The sequence below is a fragment of the Herpailurus yagouaroundi genome, unplaced genomic scaffold (assembly GCF_014898765.1).
Source record: "Herpailurus yagouaroundi ecotype Mexico unplaced genomic scaffold, PumYag 211, whole genome shotgun sequence".
Taxonomy (NCBI): Eukaryota; Metazoa; Chordata; class Mammalia; order Carnivora; family Felidae; genus Herpailurus; species Herpailurus yagouaroundi.
Window position 1 is genome coordinate 7,439,633 of NW_024412442.1, and position 27,635 is coordinate 7,467,267.

The window sequence follows — 27,635 nt, forward strand, 5'->3', positions numbered from 1 at the left end:
AGAGAGAGAGAGAGAGAGAGACAGAATCCCAAGCAGTCTCCACAGTGTCAGCACAGAGTCTGATGTGGGGCTCAAACTCAAGAACCGTGAGATCATGACCTAAGCCCAAACCAAGAGTTGGACGCTTAACCGACTGAGCCACCCAGGCACCACAAAATAGTCTTTCCAACAACTGGTGCTGAACCACTGGACATCCACGTGCAAAAACAGAGTCTAACTACATACCTCACACCCATCACAAAAATTAACTGAAAGTAGTTCAGAGACCTAAATGGAAAATGTAAAAGTGTAAAACTCTTGGACAATAACATAAGAAGAAATCTAGATGATCTTGGGTGCGGTGATAACTTTTTAGATACAACACCAAAAGCGCAATCCACGAAAAAAAAAAAACGTTTGATAAGCTGGACGTCATTCAAACTAAAGCCTCTGCTCTGCGAAAAACACTGTCAAGAGAATGGGAAATCGAGCCACACACTGAGAGAAAATATTTGCAAAAGTCACATTGGATCAAGAACTATTATTCAAAATCCACAGACACATACAAAAAAATTAGAGAACAAGAACAAAAATAAATAAACAAGTGGCAAGAGATCCAAATAGGCACCTCACCAAACAAGATACTCAGATGGCAGGGGACAAGCTGTTCCACATTCTGTGTCTCCAAGGAACTGCAAACTAAAACCACAGTGAGATACCCCCACACGCTTATTACAGAGGGGAAAATCCAAAACACTGAGAGCACGAAATGCTGGTGAGGATGGAGACCAGTGGGAGCTCTCATGCACTGCTGGTGGGAATGCAAAATGGTGCCGCCACTTTGGAAGACAGTTGGGTGGTGTTTTACAAAGCTAACTATAGTCTTACCGTATGATCTAGCGATCGGGCTCCTTGGGATTTACCCAAAGGAGTTGACAACTTATACCTGCACAGAAACCTGCACACAAATGTGTATAGCAGTTTTACTTATAATTGCCCAAACTTGGAGGCAACCAAGATGTCCTTCAGTAGGTGAATGGGCAGATAAACTGTGGTCCATCAGACGATAGAATATTATTCAACGCTAAAAAGAAATGAAATATACAACCCTGAAAAGACCTGGAAGAACCTTAAACATTATTACTAAGTGAAAGAAGCCAATCTGAAAACGCCATATATTCCAATTATATGACATTCTGGGAAAGGAACAATATGGAGGCAGTTACAGGATCAGTGGTTGCCAGGAGTTAAGGGGGAAGGAGGAATGGATGGGTGAAGCAAAGAAAATTTTAGGGCAGTGAAACTATTTTGTATGATGCTGTAACGACAGTTGTATGTCATTACACATTTGTCAAAACCCATAGAATGTGAACACACTGAGTGATCTCTAATTTAAACTGTGGACTTTGGATGACAATGACATATCAGTGTAGGTTCATTGGGTGTAACAAAATTTCCACCCTGGCCTAGGAGGAGTGGAGGAGACTATGCATTTGTTGAGGCAGGGGGTGTAGGAGCACATTCCATTAAATTTTGCTGTGAACCTAGAACTACTTAAAAAAAAAAAAAAAAAGACTATGGGGCACCTGGGTGGCTCAGTAGGTTAAGCGTCTGACTTCGGCTCAGGTTATGATGTCACGGTTCGTGGGCTTGAGCTCTGCAAGGGCTCTGTGCTGACAGCTCAGAGCCTACAGCCTGCTTTGGGTTCTGTCTCCCTCTCTCTCTGCCCCTCTCCCACTCATGCTCTGTCTGTCTGTCTGTCTGTCTGTCTCTCTCAGAAAAATAAGATTGAAAAAAAAATTTTTAAAGGCTATTAAAAAAAAAAATCAACCAAGAGAACTAGGCCCAGCAATAATAGTTAATAAAGTTAATAGAAAATAATCCTAAGGGGTGCCTGGGTGGCTTGGTTGGTTAAGCATCCAACTCTTGATTTTGGCACAGGTCATGATCTCACGCTTCGTGGGTTTGAGCCTGAGTCGGGCTCTGCACTGACAGCATAGAGCCTGCTTGGGATTCTCTTATCTCTCTCTGTCTTTGCCTCTCCCTCGCTCATGCTCTGTCTCTCTCTCTCTCTCTCTCTCTCTGTCTCTCTCTCTCAAAATAAATAAATAAACATTAAAAAATGGAAGAAAGAAAATAATTTTAAAATAGTTTCTATAACTGTTATCATGTGTTAAATAATGTAAAAGAGAATACGATTGTCAAATTGGTAACTGATTTTTAAATACAGAGCAAACAACACAATGTAAACTTAAACACAAGGACTATTATGAAGGATAAAGAGGGAAAGAGGAGCATTTCTTAATGTAAGAGAGGCCAATTCATCAAGAAGCCATAATTGCTTTAAATGTGTATAAATGTAATAACAGAGCTTCAAATATATGAAACAAAAGCCAGTGGCATTGAAAGGAGAAATAGAGAAATCCACACTTATAGTGGCAATTGAATCTGGAAATATGACCTAAACTGTAAGCAGGCAAAAATAATTTAATTTTGATTTATTTTGAGTGGTTATTCCATTCACATGGCTGAAAATCAGAGGTGAAAAGCACATAGTGTATATGGTATATACAGCATAAAGATATGGTGAAAAATCTCGCCACCTTGTTACTCGCTCCTTAGCCAGTTTTCCTTGGAGGTAACACTGTTACCAATTCTTCTGTATTGCCTAAAGATATTTTATCCATATATAAAACGTTTATGTACCCACTTTTCCCCTTTTCTATACAAATAGTAGCACACGGTACTATTTCAGAATTTTCAGAATTTTGGGGGGTACCATTTAATAATATTTTTGATTCCATTATTGGTACACAAAACCCCAGATTAGGTAAGCTTTAGGGCATGGCACTTTGTCTGTAGTTCTATGGATTCTTTTTGTATTCAATTGTGTGTGCCATGGCTTGAAATTCTTCAGAAAGTTTCAAGCCCCATTGAGATTGCATGAGAATTTTTTTTTTTTAATTATTGGGATGTAATTCACATACCATAAAATTTACCCTTTCCTTTTTGTTTTTATTTTTTCAATTTTAATTTTTATTTATTCACTTTTTTTTTTTTTTTTTTTTTGAGAGAGCGCGCACACGTGTGCAAGCAAGGGAGGAGCAGAAGAAGGAGAGACAGAATCCCAGACAGGCTCCAAGCCCAGTGCAGAGCCTGATGTGGGGCTCGAACTCATGACTGTGAGACCATGACCTGAGCTGAAATCAAGAGGCAGTCGCTTAACCAACTGAGGCACCCAGGTGCCCCACACACTTTCAAAGTATGCACTTTAAGTGGTTTTTAATGTATTTATTAAAGTTGTGCGAACATCACCACTTCCTTATTCCAAAGCATTTCCATTACCTGTATCCATTAGGAGTCACCCCGTTTCCCCTAACACATCTGCTGACTCTATAGATATGTGCAGTGGACATTTTATAGAAATGAACTCATATAATATGTGGTCTTTTGTGTCTGGCTTCTTTCACGTAGCGTACTGTTTTCCAGTTTCATCCATGTTATACTTCACTCCTTTTTGCGGTTGAATAATACACCACTTTTCATTTGCATTAGAATTTTAAACATCCTTGCTAACAATGTGTAATTGAAGTGGTACAGGATGAGGTGGTGTGGTCTCGTACACATTAAAACATAAGTCCTTTTTAGGTTGTGAATTTGAAAAGGTCTATTTTTAACACATTTTACAAGAATATTCAGATATGAATGAAGCACATTTCGGAGAATCAGGAAGCTGTGCCTGTTGCCACAGACTTTTGGCAAAGATGGTAACTTATGTGTAGGTTTCTGAAGCTTTTCTCAGAATTGGAAATGACCAAAAGACATTAAAGGAACAAAAACAAAATGCCCCCGGCTAATTTGTGTGGAAACCAGGGAATGATGCCAACCACACTGCATGAAATTCAAGGTATATCTATTAAGTCCAGTGCAGTGGGACCAGATGGAAGTCACAGAGGAGGAAGGAAATTCTTCAGGTTCTATCAGCATCCCCTTAAGTCACTGATCGAGGCTGACGTAGGGTGGGAGACAAGGCTAAATTAAGAATATGACACATGGCTTACAGCAATGAAAAGCAGGTTGGGGATTTTCTCTGATCCATTGTCTCAGTGACGTCGGGTTTCACATAGAGACAGATAAGGACTTTCCCAAGCAGGAGGGCCATGAATGTTACTTTCTCGTCAAGAGGATGGGACACTGTTCCAAATGAGTGGATGTACCAAGAGTAGCTACCAAGCCAAACAGTAAACTGACGTGGAAAATGGCCTTCCTATGACAGGGAATGAAATATGGAAGTCAACCAACAAAGACCCCACCCCAATGTGACCTGGGGCAGACTTTGGCCTCAGTTCTTTCTGGCCTTCTGTAGACTTCTTTTGGAATGGTTATGAGAACATATATCATCGACCCTCCAGCTGATGTTTAAGGGGAGGTTTAAGGGGTGCCCAGGAACAGTGAGGAGACTCAAGGCGAGTCCATGTACGTTATTTGGGGGCAAATATTGGATTTGTCCATGTACATTTGTCCATGTACATTTCCGCATGTACATTATTTGGGGGCAAATATTGGATCTGGTATTTACCTCCATGTTTGTAAGTATGTCAGTACACAATCTCTTTATTTTTTCATTTTAGAGCTTATATTGACCTCCTATTTTGGTAGATGCTGTTTAGCACACATGTCCTCCAAACACCAATTCTGATGCTTTTCCAGTCCTCCTGGTTATACCACAGGTTTTAGTTAAATCACTATGAAGTATTCATATCACTGGACTCAATAAACACTGCCCTCTGCCTTGCCAAGCAGCATACTGATTGCTTCTTACACGACTTTTGTTTTTCCTGTAGTTAGTAATTGCCTGATTTATTTCACTTGCCCATTTCCTTGTACCTTGTACTTTTGCTAATATTTCTCCTTCCTTTCAATATAATGTTCCACAGAGTCAAATTCACCTGTAACCTATCCATTTCATTGATTTTCCCCGAGACATTCCATTGATCTTCATGGGTTGTCCTCTAGTGGAGATGTCTTTCCGCATATCAGGTGTCCATCCATATGGACAAGCATGACATCCCAAATCCCAAAGCTCCCCGTGCGCCTGCACAACACCAGACGCCTCTGCTTCTGGCATCTTTTCAGGGTTTGACCTCGTTCTCGTCAGTACCTCTCGTGGCACACACTGAAGTGTCACATTTCACTGCTCTGACAGGTGCTAACCGTCCCGCCCTATCTTTTCTGTTCTTCATATTTTTGTGGTCTACAGACATTTCCAGGATTCATTATGGTTGGAATCTGTGAATCTGTGTTTCTGTTCTCATTTTTCTTGTTCGGTGCAGATTTCTAAGAGGAAAGGTGTGCAGAAGGATCTTTACGTTGCCATTTTACACAGAGGTCAACCACTCTGTCTTCTTCAAACACCTTCTTACTTTGCTCCTGTGACTCTAGTGTGTGGGTTCTTCTCTTCCCTCTTTCTGTCCTACAACACGTCTGAATTTGGGAGTCCCTCAGGCTGTGGTGTGTGGCTACCTACTCATCTCTATCTCTCTACCCACGATTCTCTAATCCATCCATGTGATGATAAATACCTTCTGTGTCCTGAGGACTCCCCAACTTTTAATTTCATCCAAGATTTCCCTGTAAAGACCTGATCTTGTCTATTTTTCAAATGCATCACAAACTAACCATGTCTCAAACTGAACTCCTGATTCTCAGCGCTAAAGCTGTTCTGCTGCTGGGCTTTCGCATCTCAATTACAGTGGTGCCATCCACCCGGTTGCTTGAGCCTAGAGCCTGGCAATTTCTTCCTCTTGTTTGTTTTTATTTTAGAGAGAAAGCATGTGTGTGAGTGGGGGAGAGGGGCAGAGGGGGAGGGGGAGAGAGAGAGAGAATCTTAAGGAGGCTCCATGCTTAGTGCATAGCCTGACTTGAGGCTTAATCCCATGACCCTGGGATCATGACCTGAGCCAAAATCAAGAGTTGGACGCTCAACTGAGTGAACCACCCTGGCACCCCTCTTCCTTTTGTTTAACAAACCTCTCTGCACCCCCATTTAACCCCAGTTCACTTAATCCAAAATTCCAATTCCAAAATATATCTTGAATCCTTTTGCCATACTCTAAACTACTATAATTTCTTATTCGGATCACTGACTTTGCAGCCTAACAGACTTCCTGCTTCGACTACTTGGCTTTCCACCCCATGCTTCCCAGCAGCAGCCACAACGGATTTAAAGCATCAGTCAGATCACGCACTCCTTTCCTTGGAGTTCCTAGTGAATTCTCGTAGCATCTCCAAGAACACCCAAGCTTGTACCAGCCTGGGTGTGGCCTGGTTTTGCCCGCCTCTTTCACTGCAACTGCTGCAGAGTGATCAGGGCAGAGAAAAGCAAGAGGGTTTCTGGCCTCAGGGCATTTGCACGTGCTGTTCTTTTTACCTGGTTCACGCCTACACTCTCTCTTCATATGGATTGCTCATTTTCATCCATGAAATCTCATCTCAAATATCACTTCCCAAGAGGTTTAGAGGGTCACCCAATCTAAGGCAGTTTCCCCGGCTATGGTCTCTCATAGGACTCCCTTCTTTTTCTTTAATACCTGGCCCTAATTCATATCTGTTTTCTTACTTGCCTAAAGTCTGTCTTTCATACCAGAGAATGAGACTAGAAGCTAGTTCTAGGATTTTTTTTTTCCCCTTTCAACATTATCCTTCTGGTGCCTGCCCTGTGGAGATCCTCAATATATTTTTCAATTCAAGGAATGATTTTAAAAATAAGCAAGCAGCAATAAAACAAAACAAAAACAGGACCTATCAAAACATTCTGCTGCAAACAGGATTGCCATCGATTCAGATACAGAGGATGAGTGTATTTCAGGAAAGACGATGACATTTTAGGGAGCATTTGCTCTCTCGGGGCCCTTAAATTGTGAAGTCTCTGAAGAAGAGAAGAAAGATGTTACGGAGAGACAGCAAAATGCGGACGAAAGGGAAATGTAGACTCAAATGCAGGGGGACAGTAAGACCAGGACAGAAATTCCGACGGCATTGGAAGCCATGAGGAACAGAGTCAACGCTGCCAAGAATAAAGTCAGTTCAGTGAAAGGCAGGTAAAGGATGCTCTGAGAACACAGAGGGAAAGGGAACTGGAAGGAGCACACCAGGCATGTGATAGATAGACAAGAAAGAGTGTGGTGTGGACAGATGGCGGACAGTCCTGAGAGGGAGAGAGGAAATGGAGCCAATGGATCCAAATACGCCCGTGCACGAATTAACGACAAGACTAGCAACCTGGACGTATGTTGGTGACTTTCTGTGTCCTCTGTGTCTTGTACACAGTAGGTACTCAATCCACCTAGGCCAATTTTAACATAAAAAAATTTTTAGGTTCTTATAAAAACAACTAAGACGGAGGGTTGCAGTTTTATTGTTGACATACAAACTTCAATAAAATTACTGTAACAAAATGTGTACTGAACAACAAAATACATAATATGAAATCTATTTATAATGTGTGAAGAAAAGAATCAAAACAACAGAGGAAGGAAACACGAGCATCATTCCTTTGAATTTTTACCTGACCAAAGAGATCTATGATTATATCTATGATTATAGATAAATTTAATATAAATCAATAAGATTTCTTTAAATACATAAAACATTTTGTTCTTTTTAAGGTCCATGGAACACTAAATAACAAGTTTTAAATTAAAAATAACTTATGCACATAATATAATTTTATCTTTAAAATATGTGTAGATATATACAAATATATTTATTTTTAAATTTATTTACTTATTTTGAGAGAGAATGTGAGTGGGGTAGGGGCAGAGAGAGAGAGACAGATTCCCAAGCAGGCTGTGTGCTGACAGCACAGAGCTCTACATGGGGCTCGACCCCACAAACCATGAGATAATGACCTGAGCTGAAATCAAGAGTGTATGGACTGAGCCGCCAGGTACCCCACAAATGTATTTATGTGGGTAAAAATAATGCAAAATGGAGACTGGAGTAGTAAGAGTGTTTTCTCTGAGTGGTGGGATTTCTTTTGTTTTTTTTTTTTTAATGTTTATTTGTTTTTGAGAGAGAGACAGAGTGTGAGCAGGGGAGGGGCAGAGAGAGAGGGAGACACAGAATCGGAAACAGGCTCCAGGCTCTGAGCTGACAGCACAGAGCCCGACACGGGGCTCGAACCCATGAACTGTGAGATCATGACCTGAGCCGAAGTCCGATGCTCAACCGACTGAGCCACCCAGGCGCCCCTAGTGGTGGGATTTCTAATTATTACTATTTTCCTTTTCATTTATATGAATTTTCTGTCATTTCTACAGGGGACTCGTATTGCTTGTATAATTAAAAAAGTGAAGGGGAAGCCGGTCAATTCACACTCAAGTGAAATGTTATTAGTAAAGACACAGCCCATCATAAGGGAGGGGTGACCAGTAGGAAGGACGAGACATGCATACAGACAACAAAACCTTCAGTGTGTTTGGGGAAAGCGTTATTAAACCATAAGAATTGAGAGAAGTCCAAGAATACGTTCTCTATGGAAAAGGAAACCAAGGGAGGAGAAAACTAGATCACAGGCTGTCTTCACAGGCAGAAGGCTTTCCCAAGCATCACATACCACGAGGTAAAGAGCAGGAAGAGAAACAACCCGAAAGGAATATGGATATTAAAATTAATGCTAACCCTAGAAGGATTGTAGTGCTGTGCTGTTGATTTTGGAAAGGGGAGAAAACTCCAAGCCTCTTGAAGTCATAAGAGACACTGTGCTGTAGTAAAAAGAGCCCTGAGTAATCAGGCACATTTGAATTTCAGTGCAAGGTCTGCAACTCAACCAGCCTGTAACCTGATTACTGAACTGTCTCTGACCCTCAGTTTGCCCCTCTATAAAATGGGGATGACGATGCTTGCTTTGGATGATTGCTGTATTGAATTATCCAAAGAAAGCTTGTGAGGGGTGCCTGGGTGCCTCGGTTGGTTAAGCGGCCGACTTCGGCTCAGGTCATGATCTCGCAGCTCACGAGTTTGAGCCCCGAGCTGGGCTCTGTACTGGCAGTTCAGAGCCTGGAGCCTGCTTCCATTCTCTCTCTCTGCCCCCACTCTGCTCGCACTCTGTCTCTCAATCTCTCTCTCTCTCTCTCTCTCTCTCTCTCTCTCTCAAAAATAAATAAATAAATAAAATAAACATTAAAATATTAAAAAAAGGAAGTATGTGAACACATATGGATAAACATATATACAGAAAGGGGTGTGGATTTTGAAGAATTAATTCGGTATCTATGTGTGGAGCACTTACTACGTACGAGCCACAGGGGCATAGAGACCTCATGTCTGCCCTCATGAAGCTCACGAATGTCATGTCCACGAACGCAACCTAAGATGGTGGAGGAGGAGTTCCCCTGAGGACAGCATGCTGGGCGTCTCAGGGAGGAGATGTTGGTGTTTGAACTGGACCTTACCGGAAAGCCAGAATCTGGACGTACTAATCCACGGGCAGGAGGGGGAGTGATTAAACACCCCCCGCGTTATGAGGAAGGATGGAGAAAGGCAGGAGGAGAAAAATAACAAGTTGTCAACAGAGCGTTGTTCGATTTGATTAGATCCGCAATGATCTAATCATTTTTTTCGCCTACAGATCTTCAAAGATTATTGTTTGGATGACCATGCAGGCGCAGAGAACTGAGACAGTGATGTTAGGAAGCTGGTGAAAACGCTCCCCTATTTATTTCTGCCTGCTTGTCTGTGACCGGTGTTTCACAAAAGGAGTGAGAAATTAGTAACCACATGCTGGGTAAGATGTTCACGAGAAGGTCAGGAAGCTTGTTTGTCAACCTTAATTGACAACTGATGTTTAAAAGGCGAAGCATCATTCTCGTAATTTAATGGGAGAAATTGCTATTTAGTGTCAGAGGGGGAAGAGCTACCATATGCAAAAGCCTGTGGAAATGAGAAAGACGGACAAAATAATCCCCTTTTTGTTTTAGGAAAACGTAAAGTGGTGCCCCAGGGATTGTTGGCAAATATTATCATCTTTGAAAGCTACTACTTAACACAAATTCCGGGAAACCAGAGGCTTCTGGGTAATGTGAATCACAAGGAAAGAATGCCCCGTTTTGTGGCTGAAACTTTTTAATGGAATACTGGTTGATCTTAGCGAAGAAGGCCAGGGGTCAGGGTCAGTTTGGGAGAATTTTCTGCCTGTTTCTGTAGAGGCCCCTACATAAAACACTTCTTTCTCGGCCTGATTGAAATGTTTCATGTGATCACCTACCCGTGGGAGCCACTCACATCTCCAGAGATATGCTTCCTCCTTTTTCCCTATGTTGCCTAACTTGAGATAGAGCTTAATAGGGCTCTACTCATTCTTTAAATGAACATTTATTAAGCACTGGTTGCCTCCATGCCTCCTGTATTTGACGATCTTGATTTAGAGATGGTGTATCTGAGACAGGATCCCCTTAGCCAAACAGAATCACTCTACGTTTTAAACCAGAGGGCATTTACTACAGGGAATTGGTTACCTGATGAGGGGGAAACTGAGATGCCAAAGTGGGTGGTAAGGCCACCCAGTGGTTATCGTAAGAGCAGGCAACTGCTTCGGCCCCAGGGCTGCAGAGGGCCGGGGGGAACGATTGGGGGGGATTGTTGTGGGGTGTCCAGGAGCATCACAGAAAGCTGAGAGGAGGGGAGAGAGATCCTGACTCCTTTGGGTTTCTAGCTTTCTAATCTTTCACTGGTGTCTCCACAGGCCAAACCCACCCAGAACTGGAGGAAAGGGAGGAAGAAGTTCCTCGTAATACAGAGTACAGCACTAGGAGAGAGATGGGTAAGCCAGGACTGTACTGTGATGTAGTCTGTCTGTGCTAAGTCCTACAAGAGCAGGTTGCACGGACCTCTGTGCGCTGAGATGCCTTCAGAAGAAGCTATTATTTGAGCCGCTTCATAATGAATAGTTCTATGGTAGGAAAAGGCAGGGTGGGGGTAGGGGAGGAAGGGTGCTTTGAAAGAGAGGGGAAAAGACTTGGAGGGCTCAAAGCTTATGTTGGAGTTGAGGAATCACAGACAGCTCTTTGGGGATAGAGCATCAGTGGATGGCAGGTGTGCAGGGGATGAAGCTGGAAAGAGTTGGGGACCTCCTAGCGCTCAGGACGAGGAGCTGGCCTCGGCTAGGACGCTAGGATGGGGACAGTGTCATTGAGAGTTCCCTCGGGGGTCTGCACCAGCGTGAAAATGTGGTGTAAGGGGGAGACTGAAGACAGGGAGGTCGATTAGAAGGAGAAGAGAGTGGGGAGAAGGGCGGGACTCCCAGGGAGGAGCACGCAGTGAGGAGGGGAACCTAGTGACATCAAGAACGCTGAATGGATAGGATTTGGAGATTTTTTAAATGTTTATTTTTGAGAGAGAGAGAGAGAGAGAGAGTAGGGGAGGGGCAGAGAGAGGGAGACACAGGATCCAAAGCAGGCTCCATCCAGGCTCCGAGCTGTCAGCACAGAGCCCGAACTGTGGCTCAAACTCACGAACTGTGACATCATGGCCCAAGCCCAAGTCAGACGGTGCTTAACTGACTGAGCCCAGCCAGGCGCCCCTAGGATTTGGTGATTTTAATGTACATCATGAGGGGAGATGCAGAAATCCCCATTGGATGGTCATGGTGCCATTTACCCAACAGGAGGAGGGAGCTTTTTATTGACCTCCCTGATATTTTCCATGTAGAGTTTTATTTTTGGCTGCTAGTGGAGTTTGAAATGGACAAAGCTAACGCTGTCTATCTGGTTGATGCACCATTACTGATAGGAAGAGAGTAGATAGGACACACCCACCGCTCTCCCCATTAGCTGCCTCACTTCCTGTGGGAGAGACACGTATGCCAGCACAGAATAGCAAGACAAAGTGATAGTCATGGAAGAGGTCAGTGCCAGCTGCTAAGGAGCTGAAGGGGGAGCCAGCTTCCAACTCTGCCTGGGTGCAAGTGGAGGTGGGGTATTCATGAGGCCTTCCAAGAGGAAGCGACTCTTGACCTGACTCTTGAAGGGTGCGTGGGAGTTCTGTAGGTGGAAGAGTGAGAAGATAAAGTGTGTAGAGACATGACCTGTGAGAGAACATGGTCCCATCTTGTTGAACATAAGTGTGAGAAGGACAGAATGATGTGAAATGATGCCAAGAAGGAAACGAGGGGTAGAGCAGTGACAATGTTCACCCTATAATTGATGGGGAGACCTTGGTAAATTTTGAGGAGATCCTTTTTAGATACCACTCTCTTGCTCACTCAACAAATATCATCTGAGTTCCCTGTTGGACCACTCTGGTGGCAGAGTGAAGGATGAATACTTAAGAGATGTTTCACAGGGAACCAGCTGTTTTCCAAAACGTGCTGCTTCTGCCTCCAGTCGCAACTAGACCACATTTCTGTCTCTCTTGCCATTAGGTGTGGCTGCATGTCCTTATTCCAATCTAAGCAATGTGTGCAGAAGTGAATCGTGCTTCATTTTGGTGAGATGGGGCCTTTGGGACCTACCCTGTGCTGGGCTTTATGCTTTTCCTCTTCCTGGCTGACTGGGTTGAGACCTTGGAAACCAAGTCAGGAAGATGCTGGAGCTGCCATCAGCACAGGCCTCCCTACTGTCTGGAAACATACCCTGGACCATATGTGAGCCAGAAATAAACATTTCTTAATGTGAGCCCTTGTGTATATGAATCTATCAGCATAGCTCAGCTACCCTAATCATAATCGTAGTGACATAAGAGGTTGGTGTAAGTAAATGAAAGTTTGAGCTGGGGCCATAGAAGTGAGGATGGAGAAGCAGGAGGAGAGGGAGTAAATGGCTGTTTAGAAGACAGAAAAAACAGGTGCTGGAAAGTGGTTGGCTTCGTGGGTGAGAGCGGTCCAGCATGGCTCCTGATTCCTGCCTTGGGTGACTGGTCAGATGATGGTAACATTCCATGATGGAACCAGAAGAGGAGCAGGATGTTTGGTGTTAGGGGTATGGACCTGATTTAGTGAAGGTCTGGGATTTAGACATTTGGGAGACGATAAACTTATGAAGGTATGAAATGATTCATTTAAGCATAGAGGTAGATCGTAGAGAACAGGATAGATAATGGACTTCGATAAGGCATCTATCTATCTATATCTATCTATTTACTGTTGGCCTTCAAATATTTTGATCATGAAATTTCAAACATATAAAACTGAGAGAATGGTGTCATGAACTCTGCACAACCATCATCATGCTTCAGTGATTTTATGTTCATTAGCTTTCTATTGCATAGAACAAATCACCCCAAAACTTAGCAACTGAACACAGTAAATATTTATTATTGCATACCATTTTGGTGGGTCATAAATCCAGGAACGCCTCAGCTGTGTGGATCTGGAACTGTGGTCATCAGGAGGCTTGACTGGGGCTTGAAGATCTGCTTCCAAGGTGATTCGCTCACATGCTTGGCAAGTTAGTGCCAGCCATTGGCAGGACGTCTTATTCAAGGGTCTTTATGATGTGCCTGCTGGCTTCTCCCAAAGTGAGTCACCTTTAGAGATAGCAAGGCAGAAGATGTATGTGACCTATCCTTGGCAGTCAGACGCCTTCACTTCCACAGTGTCTTGTGGCTACACAGATCAACTCTGTTCACTGTGGGAGAAGATCACACAAGAGCATGAATACTAAGAGGTGGAGGTCATTGGGGTCATCTTGGAAGCTGGTGACCCTATCACTCCCAGCCAGTCTTATTTCCTCTATACCCTCAACTCACGGCCCCTTGCCTACATTGTTTTGAAAGAAATCCTCAATATTGTACCATTTTATTATTAAGCATTTTCAATAGGTATCTGAAAAGTTTACGGTATTTTTTTCTGATAGAATCCAATATCTGGTCAGTATTAAAATTTCCCCATTTTGTATATTTCTCCATAAATGTACATACATATACATATATTTATTTGTTATATTATTTGTTTATTTGAGTCATGTTCCTACTAAGGTGTATATATTGCAATTAGTTAATATAACCATTAGGTCTCCACCTGTGGGTTCATCCTTTTTTTTTTAAAGGTTTTACATTCATTTGTTGAGGTAGTTTGTTTTGTTCCACAGTCTATTTTTTGATGATTGCAGTATTATTTAACGTGTCTCATCCTCTCTGTATTTCTCACAGAGACATCAATATTTAAAGTGTCATCAGAGAAAGAGAGCTTACAAATAGATACTTTTGCTAGTGTTAAGATTGGTACTTGGGGGCGCCTGGGTGGCGCAGTCGGTTAAGCGTCCGACTTCAGCCAGGTCACAATCTCGCGGTCTGTGAGTTCGAGCCCCGCGTCAGGCTCTGTGCTGACGGCTCAGAGCCTGGAGCCTGTTTCCGATTCTGTGTCTCCCTCTCTCTGCCCCTCCCCCGTTCATGCTCTGTCTCTCTCTGTCCCAAAAATAAATAAAAACGTTGAAAAAAAAAAAAAAAAAGATCGGTACTTGGCCCAAACCAGTACACTACAACAGAATGAAATTCTGGTATATAAGAATACATTTGAATTCTTATTTTTAACTATAATAATTATTGCTCTTTTGTTGTTTAAAAACCAAGCAGTCAGATTGGAGCACTTCGAGTGCTAGAGTAGAAGCCATCAGCCCTCGGTGCCGTCTCTTCCTGGACTCTGGCCAAGTGTGTGCACATTTGCGATACTGAATTGTTGTTCGCTTTCAGTTGAGGCCAGTAGAGGAACCAGATATTCTGGGGAGCCCTACTGTTCTCTGATACTTTTTTCTTTGCTTTCTTTCTATTCTGTCTTGTGTGTGCACCAAGATAACTGATGGCGGCAGTGTCCAGATTTTGGAAAGCTTTGCTTGTGAAACTTGGAGGCGGTCAAGGTGTCATTGTCTTTTTAATTTGTCCTTACAAGGCATGCAAGGGTTCCCAAGTAAGACTTTTTCTTGAAAGACTTACGGCCTAATGTGATTAAGCAACTGCACGTGAAGTATAGCTCTTAAAAGTGATTTTATTTATTTTCACGAATGCTAGCCTACCAATTAGTCTCACAAAGCCTGAAATGGTGACACGTTATCTTTACTACTTTGACTTGTATTATTAATTGAAATTGTATTTAAAACATTATAAACATTAAAAAAATTTTTTTAATGTTTATTTTTGAAGGAGAGAGAGACAGAGCACGAGTTGGGGAGGGGCAGAGAGAGAGGGAGACACAGAATCTGAAGTGGGCTCCAGGCTCTGAGCTGTCAGCACAGAGCCCGACGTGGGGCTTGAACCCACAAACCGTGTGATCATGCCCTGAGCCGAAGTCAGACGCTTACCAACTGAGCCACCCAGACACCCCTGAAAGTGAATATTTTGATATTAACAATAAATCTGAATGGCATGCTCTTTCTGTATTACGGTGACGTGATCAGCTATGAAGGAAACCTGTGCCACCACACGATTATTGGTGGGCACAAGTTCAGGGATGCCAGAAATGACAATGAAGTTGGTATTTAGTTATTTGGTCCTTCAGAAGCTGAAGCAGAATCCTCAGGTGAAAGGACATTCAAAGAGAATGTCCAGATAAGCAGGAGAAGCGGGAGAGAGTAGTTAATTCAGCAAATATTTGTTTAGAGCCTATTGTGGACCAGGTACTGTTGTTTTAGGATACACTTGGGACACGTTCGTGAAAACCAGACAGGGCTCTGTCTGTATGGAGCATACACATTCTCAAGGCCAATGGCAAAAAGGACTGGAAAATGTCCACTGAGCTTGACAAGGAAAGCGCTAAGCTGGTAGGCTTGTGAGAACAGCTCTAAAGGGCTTGTTAGAGTGGAGGCCCCTGTCTCCACAGGCTAAGTGGTGAATGAAGGTGAGGGAGTATAGAATCGTGTGTGTGATTCGTTCAGAAGTTCAGCTGTCAAGGGATGGAGGAAGGGCTGCATAGAGCAAAGCATTTTTCTTGTAAGCTAAGAAAGGCTGAGCACGTTAAGCTGATGGTGCAAATGAGTGTCAACATCTGGAAGAGCAAGGAGAGATATTAAGAGTTCAATGGTCAGGGACAAGGTGAGGTAGACCTAGAAAGTTCTTTGAACAACCTAAGCTGACGGAGAGGGAGTCCTGCAGGGAATTGTCTTAGACACCACCAAGACCTTAGCAGCATACTCTCCCCACTTCCTCACTAATAAGAAACTGGGGCACACTCAGCCCTTACTTCCATGAGCCATGGCAGGAGATGCCTTCCAACTCCTGGATCCTTCTTAGTGTCCAATTTGCTTCATTAGGCACAGGGCTTCCTTCTAAACCAAACCTACCTACCTACCTACCTTCCTTCCTTCCTTCCTTCCTTCCTGATCCTGGTTGAGAAGACAACCAGAAGTGGTGGTGCTGACCTCCAATCTGAAACCATCATGCAAGAAACTTAGGCCATAAAAGTGGGGAAGTAGCAGAATTCCTCCTGCTTTGTTCTGGTTTTCAGAAAACCAGGAGTTCTTTATAGAAAACAGGAGTGACCAACCCAGGGCAGTAGGATAAGATCAAGCAGATTGTTCACTGTGTAGGGGCACGTGGGCTCGGGAGCAAATGAAGACTGGAGCTCTCTGCTTATCAGGCCTTGTCCCTGGGCCATGGGCTTGAAACTCCAGCAAGAGACATCTTTTTTTCTTTTTTCTTTTCTTCTTTTTTTTTTCTTTCTAATTCATACAGACATACTCCTTATCCGCTAGAAGCAGCCCTGGAAAAACTCAAAAAGATACCTCAGTAGACACTCTACCAGTGGCCAGATGAGGTATTCCTTATTTTTTGATAGATAATTCCAAGCTCTCATTTACTTAGAGCAAACCTGAAACATGACTATTTCCAGAGTCTAGTAAGAAATTCTTGAGTGGGTATTTTTTAGTGATATCTCTGATAGCCAAGAAATCATCCGCAGATGAGTCATACAAGAGTCAATGCAAGTATTAAAGAAACACATGGGAAAAATCTACGACCTCATTAGACAACAAAGAAAGTAGAATTGAGCAGCCTTGAGGCAACATTTTAAACACATAAAGATAGAATGATTTTGTCCTGTGTGGGGAAGTTGGTGATGAAGTTTACCCCTCACAGGACAGCTGGCATCATTTGAGGGCAAACCCACTTGCAAAACAGAATGACAACATGCCCCAACAACTATAAAGATGTTCCTATTCTTTTTTCCCCACACGGTTATCCCATGCCTGGAACTTTATCCCATGGAATTAATTCAGAAAAAAAAAAAGGCTATATGCGTGAAATGGTTCATGGCATCATGATGTACGTATCAGATAAATAATAGGAGCTCAATAAATAATTATGCACTGATCTAGCAGTACATGAGGGTGTCTGCTCTAGGAACATTCTGCAGAGACTAGCTCTGTGATACTGGTATGTTTTCAGAAGTCATCCACACAAAAGGTGTGCAAGCATCTTATAAAACGAAATAGCATATATACACGTTACACAGCGGTGTCTTTGGTATCCACAGGTGATCTTTAGCAAAATTTTCACAAGGAAAATAATCTAGGCATTGCTCAGTGCTTAATATAAAGTAACAGTCCTCAAACTGAAGTGTATTTCAGACTCCACCCCCCAGCAGTTCTGATTCAATGGGTTTGGAGTGGGGACTGAGAATTTGCATCTCTGACAAGGTTCTCAGACAAGCTGACCGTGTTGGTCCCAGGGCCTCACTTTGAGAACCACTGGTTTAGAGTAACTAGCTTTGGCCCCGGGAATTCTAATTATGTCTAAGTATCTGGCATCAAAAACACAACTGAGATTTAAATGATTAGGGGTCACGAATTATGCCTTATTCATCCATGTGTCCTTAGCACCGAACCCATGTCGTGTCTGGGTTAATGCTTGTTAAACCGAGTTGCAGCCACAGCCGGGAATTTCAATAAATTAAAGGCACATCTTCATTTCACTTTCCAGTTTTTCTCCATCCACTGGAGGCAGGATTGACGAGACCATGGGTCACAGTCATGTTTATGTGGAGGCCACCTGGTTGGCTCAAGCTCTCTGATCTGACCTTGGAGTATTTAAACAGCTGTTGAGACCGGGCAGCGGGGTGGGTGGTGAGTCCCTGCTCTTTCTGTTTTCTGTGCCTCTTAGATCCTAGACTCTCTGTGATGGAGGCCCAAAAAGTGACCCTGTGGCCGAGGATGTACTCTGTGCATTTTCCGCAGTGACAACCCGGAGAGAGCAGTGTGCTTGAGAATCACGTGGGCGTTGAGTTCCCTGAAGGGATGTACTACGATTTAAAAAAAGTACTTCAATTAACATCTCTTTCACGCCTGTGTTTTCACAAATTGTGGAAATGCTAGTCCCACGTTTGCAAAATGCTCTGCAAAAGGGTTTTGTCATACTTTTAAAAATTTTGCTTCCAGTAATAAGGTTTCTTTACAGGTTTGCTGGCATGGCATATGATTAATCTTTTAAATTTCTTTTATCTTACGGGAAAAATTATATTTTTATTGTTTTAAGTTGCATTTTCCCAACTCCTAAGCCTCCTATGTTCACTCTCTTCTTACGGGACTATGGCGCCTTTGTTAAGGAAATTTCCTTTTGTTCCTTTTCTAAGGCTTCTTCCTTTTTAAATTAGAATAGGTATTGAAATTTACCAAATGCCTTTTCAAGTCTATTAAAACTCATATATTTTTCCCTTTGATCTGTTATATTGTAGCGGATTATATGAATATATTCTACATACTCTACAGAATAAATTCTACTTGGCCATAATGTTATTCTCTCAATATTCTGCTGGATTCAGTTTTTAAATACTCTCCCAGTATCAGTTCATAAGTGAAATTTGCTTATGAACTCTTAATTATATACTGATTGAACCACATCCCCCTCTGGCTCTCCATATTTCTTCAATCTGAATTGAGGTTCTTGTATCTTTTCTCCTCTTCACACTATTTTTCTCTTGTGTATGTTTCCATTTCCAAAGAACTAATCACTGATGAGACTTTCTTGTATTTTCCACTGCTTGTTGGGTTTATCCCTGTTGTACTAAAAATTTGACAGTCATGTGTGTTCTTCGATCTATCACATTGATCCAGTTCCAATGCCATTGCTGCTATACCTAAGAAAAAAATTTATGTCTACCTTGTATCTTTCTGCCCTATTAAATTCTCTTTTTCAGACTGATAGTTTTTCATTAATTGCTTTGGGTTTTTTTGGATAAACAGTGATAGCACATACAAACAACAATTTTACCCCCTTTCCTCACTTTTCTTTTCATTGTCTTATTTCAGAGACTAGAAATTCTAGACTATGTTAAACATGGTGAGAGAGGACATCTTTATCTTATTTTTGATGTTAACAGGACTCACTTTTTCACCATGCATATCATATTAGCTGTTGGCTTTATATAGACACTTAAAAAATTTTTATTTATTTATTTTGAGAGAGAGAAAGAACAAGCAAACAAGCAGGGAAGGGGCAGAGAGAAAGGGAGAGAGGATCCCAAGCAGGCTCCACCCTATCTGTGCAGAGCTCTCGGCGGGACTTGAACTCACAAACAGTGACCTGAGCCAAAAGCAAGAGGCAAATGCTCGACTAAGCGCCCCTAAACCTTCTTTATCTTGTTGGGGTTCTGTCTCTTTGTTCCCTCTATTTCTAGATTACTAAGCCATTTTTAAAAAATAGGTATTGATATTGAATTTTTATCAAATTCCTTTTGACCTTTATTCAGAAAGTCAATTTTTCCCCTTTGACTTCATGAAATAAATACATTTCCTAATTGAGGGAGGTCAGTGTCAACCTTTTGTCCTTGGTTTTCTTTCATTGTCTCCTGTCATCTTTGCAGAGCAGGCTGAAAACAAGCCCCTGGGCGACAGGTGATAGGGTGTCCCCTGCCATTGAAGATGGCGAGATGGATGGACGGGAGTCTGATTTTCTGGTTGTTGTTGTTGGTTGGTTGGTTAGTTGTCAGTCATGGGAAGAAGTCACTCTCCAAAAGTGTCACCCAACGGCAAAGAGAACAAGGTCCTGCAGAACCAGGCACATGTTATAGCCAATGGATGAGAACAGACCAACTGGGGAACAGGACGGAAACCATCACTCTGGCTCTTTACCAGCTAAACGACTGGGCACGGACACCCCAGGTGTGCTCTTTGCCAGGTCAACATGCCCAGAGTGGGTGCCGGGGCCGAGCTAATGAAGACTCTCTACTGTAACTTCTTACCCTCCTCCCATTTTGTTTGTTTTCTGAGTAGTGGTTTTGATTCTGAAATACTTCATATTTGGCCATTTTCCTTAATGCTAAATGCTTAGGACTAAGCCTCAGGATTTCCACCAGCCATGGGGAAATGCTTTTCTTGTGAATGCTGTTTGGCTAATGTGCCCAATTATCTCCTATGTTCACAATTATTTCCACAAGGTACATCCTGGACCTTTCTAACTTAATACAAGCTAATGAATTATGTGTGGGATGGATATATATACATATATATATATATATGTATATATATATATATATATATTTTTTTTTTTTTTTAAGAATTCAGTCATGGAAGGTGAGCCATCTTTCCACTGAGTGTGTGATTCTAAAGGCCTTTCTTGGTATTTAACTACAGGGTAAGACAACAGCTAAACATGTTAAGGCCCTAATGATGAGCCTGGTAGGCTAGGTTATCGAACTGTGAGAGAGGATTCAGATCGTGCTTGCTCCCCAAAAACATGCTCAGTGGAGGCAGATCTGGAGACTCTGATAGAACCCTAGGCTGCCACACTCAAAACCTCCAGCATCTTTAGCAGGGGAGCCGCGAAGGGTCTCAGAGCCTGCTCCAGTCACAGCCCTGCTAAGAGGTGAAGCTTCTCAGAGCGAGTGGTCACAGCCACCATGTCACCTGTCCCCGTTACTATTGTCCCGTTGCGCTAACACGTCACAGGCTGAGTGGGAACCTAACTTAGGCTCTTCAGTGGCCTTGTTCAAAGTGTTTTTGGGTCAATCACAGTGCTCTCTCAACAAGACAGATTTGGGGCTGAAAGACCAAGCCAGTCAGGAAATGGACACGAAGATCCCAGGTCAAGGAGGTGCAAGAGAGGTCTTGAAAAGCCAAGGACAAGTAAAATTACGAGAGAGGAAAGACTACGAGGAAACAGGCAGTGAGTGGACGGCGAAAGGAGAAGAAAGGAGCCGATGTGCTGAGCAGAGTGGGTAAGTCCGGAGAAATAGAGACTGAGGTTCTGATGTCTCCCAGTTGTGGTTCTTGGAGGCGTCCGCATGTGTGTTTGCTTCGTGTCCCCGTGTTCCCTGTGACTCCTGTGGATTCTCGCGTTGCCCACCTGCAGGTGCTAGTCTGTGTGTCCTCGCAGTCAAAAGACCCGGCCCCGGACGCTGACAGTTTGAGAACCCCCTTCAACAGGCAGTGGGACCTTTACTCTCACCCCGCTGTTCCAAATCTGCCCACCTCACGGGAACCCTGTCAGACACTAGCATGTCTGGGACTGTCCAGGGCTTGAGGCTTTAAAGTTCGCCAGCAGGGCCTGGACCTCTTCACACTCAAACCCGGGAGGCCTGGAGACCATCCTTTAGCTCCAGAAGGGCTCGTCCAGTGCTCTCAAGTCATGAATGGTTATTTACCAGCGGGGCTGGGGAGCCGGTCTCCTACGTGTCCCCTCACACCCCTGGAACTGCCACAGTGACAGTGCCACTCGCTCTCAGTCCCATTTTTTTTTTAATGTTTATTTATTTATTTTGAGAGAGAGGCAGAGGGAGTGAGCTGAGGAGGGATACAGAACCCGAAGCAGCTCCAGGCTCCGAGCTGTCAGCACCGAGCCCATGTGGGGCTTGAAGTCAGCACGTGATCATGATCTGAGCCACCCACTGGGCCACCCAGCCCCAGTCCCATTCTTTGGAAACAAAAGAGCAAAAGAACAAAAGGTGAGAATTGATTGTAGGGAGTGAGTGTATCAGGAGAACCTTTCTGATCTCGCCTTAGTGGAGGAAAGAAGGCTTTTTTGTGATGGACATCAGCACCAGGAATTTTCCTAACGCCCCGGATTCCCGTGGAGCTCGCTGCCCATTGGGCAGCTTTTCTCCTGTGGGGACTGAAAGGCCGGCAGGATGTGGATGGACGTGCCCACACGAGAGGAAAGATGCTCCCTGTGGAGACGGTAGCACGACTCACAGCGGACAGCGTGGGGTGGTCAAGCTTGCTGTCTATACAGAGAGCCAAGGACAGGAAGGTAAACCGAGGCTACATCCTGCAGTGCTCCTTGCGTGGGCAGAGTGGGCATCGGTTTTAGGAACAAGAGAGCGATTCATCAGAGCCTTCGGGGAGGACCGGGCTTGGTGAGGACCGGAGGGAGGAGATCGGACACAAGACCAGGGTAGATGAGTGACCTACCTGGGCCAAGGACAGAGGCAGTCGGAGCTACTGTTGGAAGTTGCTTGTTTATGGCGTTGTGGAAGAGGGACGGTGACTTTTAGGAAAGTGGGAAATGCCAGAGCAGGAGGGGATGGAGAAGAGGAGGAGGAATGGGGGGAGAGAGGCACTTCTTGGATCACTTTAAAAATCTTCAAAGACTCAGTTGATGAGTTACCATCAGATTTCAACACACCCTGTCTCAGGGGGAGACTCAAAAAAATACACGTAGATCATGGCTAAATTAGACTAAGCGTTTCATGTCTGCACTGGGGGAAGTGTGTTGGTCTATAACATATATGTCACTAAATCCTTGAATGTGCTTGCAATTTGTATAGAAATGTAAAAAAAATAAAACCCAACAAAACCCAACTTAGCCTCCTTTTGTCCCCCCACCCCCCACCCCCGCCAAGACAGTTTGGCTATCCTAGGGTCTCTTGACTTAGATTTTTAATTCATTGTGATAATTTTCAAGTCAGTTAAAAATTTCCCACATACTATCGATTTATGACTACAAATCAGAAAAATCTAAACCCTCTGTCTTAGCACATTACATCTTTAATAAGACATTCTTTCCAGAATGACATTTCAAGGATATCTGGAGGTGACCGATGGGATGATAATTTTGAGTGAATTTAGAGTTTTAATTACTGTTTTATTTGTAATTGCAAGTGGGTGCTGTGGAGAAAAAAAAAAAAAAGAGCTATCAACAAAGGAAATAATTGTTCCAAAGAATTACATCTGCACTGCATTCTCTGTCAAAAATTTCTCATTAAAAATGTGTTTCTTTAAAAGTAACTCAAAGCAGCTGATGAAATATAAGAGCATGGAAAGTTTCAAATCCCAGAGCAAATGTGGATTCATCAGGGATCATTTGCCAGAGACCTGACTCAATGGCAAAAGACCTTCTCACCATTTCTCACATCCCTTCCTGGGTTTCATACGTAAGTTCAGATGCCTGCAGTTTTATTTCCAAAGCTCAGTATTTTCCACTTAAACACTTCCTTTTCATAATACTTCTGGTGTCTCTGGAGTGTTATTACCGTTTGATTTTTCCCTTTTAATAATGACTCCGACTGTTGTGTTTTTTTATTTTTTTTTTTATTTTAAGAGAGTGGATAAAGAACGACTAAGCTACGAACAAGTCTCCCAAAGAGGAGACAATCCCGTAAACCTTCCCAGGATCTCTGCGCCACCTGCCGAGGCTGACGCGCGAGAGATGGCTGTTACCAAGATTATTCCCAAACATCCTCTAGCTTGCTGGAGACCACAAAGATCAGTCCTGCCTGAGAGGCCACCGGTGTGCATCTCACAAAAGAATAAGATGATGGAAAAATATGGCCATCTCCTTGAAGTGGGGGCTGCCGATGGAAGAAAAGCAGTAGATGGGCAGAAGACAAGGTCAAAACCCAGGTTGGGCTGACGCTGTCTGGAAGACCAAAAGCCAGCTGCCTTATCAACGAATTTAATGAGTACCTATTATGTGTGGGGACCTTGCCAAATGCTGCAGGAATCCCTTCCTGAGGGTATTTACAGTCTATTGAGGAGACAAGGCACGTGTAGACCAAATGATTTAATTATCATCTCAGGTGGGTGTTTGGTTGATCTCTGGAGTCCCTCTTGTTCTTCCCCAGAGAACACTATGATTTTATTTTTTCCCCCACTTTTAGAACACTTTTTCTACATATGTAAGTATATGCTGATTTATCTGTTTCTAGTCTGTCTTCTCATACTGAGTTGTAAGGGCGAGAAGGGCAGGGGCTGTGTGTGTTTTGGTATTGCTGTATCTCCAGAAGTGAACACAGTGCCTGGTGCGTAGAAGGTGCTCAGTAAATGTTTCTTTAATGAATCAATGAACGAACCAATGAATGAGAGCTTGGCTGGGAAACTCTCAGGTGTCAGGAGAACACATTGCAGGCACAGCTAGAAAGAAAGTTGGTTAAAGCGACTTTTTTTTTTTTTAATGTTTATTTTAGTTTTGAGAGAGAGAGACAGACAGACGGACCACGAGTGGGGGGAGGGGTAGAGAGAGAGGGAGACACAGAATCTGAAGCAGGCTCCAGGCTCCGAGCTGTCAGCACAGAGCCCGATGCGGGGCTCGAACCCACGAACCACGAGATCATGACCTGAGCTGAAGTCAGATGCTTGACTGACTGAGCCCCCCAAGTGCCCCATTTCGGGGTCTTTATTACTAGTTACAGATAATTCTCAGACTCTGAAAATGTGATTGCTCAAATTTCACTTTAAATATAGTCAGTACGAGTTGATATTTATAGAAGTTTTACTTCCCTCTATGCTGGAAAAAGCCTCCTGCCTGTTAGAATTCTCTATCTGCGTTCTTTGCCTCCACAAGGGCAATGAATGACAGGACCGACAACAATGGTAACATGGCCGCTGTTTAGGTAGCACTTCCTGTATGGCGGGCACAGGGCTGACTGGTCTAGGTAACTAATCTATCCTTCCCCGTAGATGAGGACGCTGCAGCACGAGAGGTGTATTACCTAGAGTGGGGTTACTTATATTTTGCCACTGTGGCGTCCATGTAGTTTGGTGGTCAAGGTTATCTACTGAACATAGTTATTTGGGGCTTCAGGCTCCTTTCATATAGAAAGCCAGTAGGGCATCAGAATCCTCCTTTTGGCCCCTATGAATCTGGTGGTAGTTGATAAGAGAAAGGGGAGGGAATGTGAGGATCAGGCAGAAGGGTTTAGATTCCAAGTCGAGAAGTGGTCTATTTCCTCCCTGTGCTCAGCTTCCATTGGCCAGGTGTCGATTCCATGACCCCATCGAAAGGCAAGGGGGCTGGGATGCATGGTCTTGGCAAATGCCCAGGAAGAAGAGGAAATGGTGTCAGTGAGCAGCTAGTTTCTGTCTCTCAAAGGCTAAGTGACTCATAAGATAATAAATATTACAGCTCGGGGACCCAAACCCACGTCAGTTGCAAGCTGTTAACCGCACACTCCCTTTCTTCCCTTCATCTGTCAGTTCATTGTCAGTGTTTGCTTGTTTTGTGTCGAATGTATAGTGTACCACAGCCGGGCCATGAAGGGAAGGTTCTGGTCTGCTCTTTGTCAGGAGGACTCACCACCTGATCAAGGGCTGGGCTGAAAGTGGATTATTTGAAGGGGCAGGAAGATGGATGGCTGTGATACTTCCTCTGTGAAACCATATAGCCTCCGTTTTCATGTCAGCAGCTCGGGGGTGCTGTTCCTGCTGAACTAATTCCCGCCAGATATCGTGAGGCCACGTTAGACCAAGGACATCGGACCCTTCTCTGTGGCTGGGCTGCTCACGGACCCTTGGATCTCCCATTGCTAAACCTGTGTAATGGGCATAACTTCATTTTACCCAGTCCACTGTGCAAGATATGCACCTTTAAGTATTTCTTTAACTCAAGTTGTCATACTTCATTGATTCCAATACATGCCTTTTCGTGCGTTAGTGTCTCAGAAATCAGGATCTTCTCACTGATGGCATCTTTGAATCGCTATTTCCCGGGTGGCAGGGCGGACGGAATGGCCCGTGCATGTCTGAACTTGTTCACAGGCATTCCTATGACCGTCCCTTCTGTTGAAGTCTGTGCATTGTTGGTAGGACCCAAGTTGAGTTTAGTTGCTGTTTGAAATGTTTTCAAAAAGATCATCCCAAGTTTCAGGTTTGAGATGAAAAGTTATCGTCAACAGAAAGGTTTGGAAACAGAGCAGTGGGGTGCAAATATGATATTAGTGAAGCAGGTATTTGTGTTGGGGGGGGTCGCTGAAAAGCAACAACCTCATACACAGTAATAGATGTAGATTACTACAAGCGTTTGAAACTGTGATCATTTTGTTACTGAGTTGTGTACAAAGGCAATGCCTGTTTGCACACGTCAAGCAAGCAAGCACCCACATCAGACCTTTTAGAATGGGTGGCAGCATCTCAGAAGAAAACCTGGAGCCAACAGTGGGGGCACTTGTAAGAAAGTTTCATCATCAATACAGAGGACAGCGCCGTGCAGAAAAATATGAACATTGATTCCAAATGCGTAAACTCTGAATGCGAAGATAACTTCGGGAATTTCTTAACGAATTTATTTTCTTTTTTGTATACGCGTGAGTGTGATGTATAATAAAAGCCTCTGACCCAATAAGTCTAGAAAAGCTCTTTCAGCAAGCATAAAATACAGATTTTAAGTGATGAGAAAGCATTGTTTCATAGATGAATTGGTGTCTTTCTTTCTTAGTGGTACATAAATTAATGATGCGTTTTACAATCGATGGCTTCTGAGTATCAATGAAATAGCTACTTTCTCATTTGAGTTCCCATTCCTTTGGGTGTTAGAAATTAAATTTCTGTCAGTTCAGCAGCACCCCTCCCCATGATTACACTGCTTACCCACAGCTACCATTTAGACTGAGGACACTGTGTTTGTTGGGCATGAGTTTCTCTCTGTGCTGGCAGCCGCCGAGATGGCCATGTCTGATGCCACACAGATCGCTGCTGGGTCCTTTTCCTGTTCTCATCTTGGGCCTCTTTCAGAGTTGGGGGGATCTTTCTGCTAGTTCAAGTGGGCTTGGGGTCCACCTCCCTGGCAGCGAAGACGCTGAGCTGGTGAGGCCCTGGGCCCCTCGGTGGGCTCTCTGGAGCAGGAAGGGCAGTTTGCATCCTCTTGGGCCCTGGGTGGAATTCACTCTTCCCGCTGCTCTTAGGCATGTACGATCCAGCTTCCCTTTGCCATCTCTTTGGAACGGGGAGACCTAGATCCCGCCATGTTTCCACTCCGGCATCTCGTGGCCTCCCTGGCTCCACCTGGGGAAGGGGTACGCGTGTCCTCCGGCCTGGGTGGGGTTTCTGGCTGTTCCTCTTCCATCTCTGCACGATGAGGGGAGGGGGCTGTGCTGCGGAACCCCCTGTTGAGATCCCTCCTGGCCTCCTCTCCAGCCTGCCCTGTCCTCCTGGTCTGGGCAATGCCTTCTAACCTGGAGGGCCAGAGAGCCTGTCTCTTACTCACCTCCCCAAGTTTTGCAGCTCCTCAGAGGCTTTGGGTTCTAAAACTCAAGCCAAGGACAGACTCGTGGTTCCCCTACCGTCTGGACGAGTGCTTCAGAGCACAAAGCTGACTAAATGGAAGAAAGATCTGGAACAAAGAAACACAAGAAAATCACATTGGCTCCCATTTCAAAATATCACCCCAATGCAGGTTCTCACCCTGGTTCCCCTTTCCCCTTTATTTTAATGTGTTTGTGTGGGTCCATTTCTCACATTGTCGGTTTTCCACCCTATTTTGTAGTAGCCTGGGGCCCCGTTCTAACTACGGTGCCTCAGATT

At 43.8% G+C, this 27,635-nt stretch overlaps 2 long non-coding RNA genes across 2 annotated transcripts in view; both read left to right on the forward strand.

Moving 5' to 3' along the window:
- Positions 1-13,046, forward strand: part of LOC121016573 (uncharacterized) — a 21,836-nt gene extending 8,790 nt beyond the window's left edge. Inside the window, exons 2-3 of the long non-coding RNA XR_005784363.1 lie at positions 9,611-10,801; positions 12,401-13,046. This is a non-coding gene — a long non-coding RNA (uncharacterized LOC121016573). The remainder of the gene's footprint in view (positions 1-9,610; positions 10,802-12,400) is intronic.
- Positions 13,047-23,075: 10,029 nt separating this feature from the next.
- On the forward strand, positions 23,076-26,678 carry LOC121016574 (uncharacterized). The gene is made up of 4 exons (XR_005784364.1): positions 23,076-23,272; positions 23,440-23,917; positions 24,047-24,139; positions 25,523-26,678. It is a non-coding gene; the product is annotated as an uncharacterized LOC121016574 (long non-coding RNA).
- Positions 26,679-27,635: the final 957 nt, after the last annotated feature.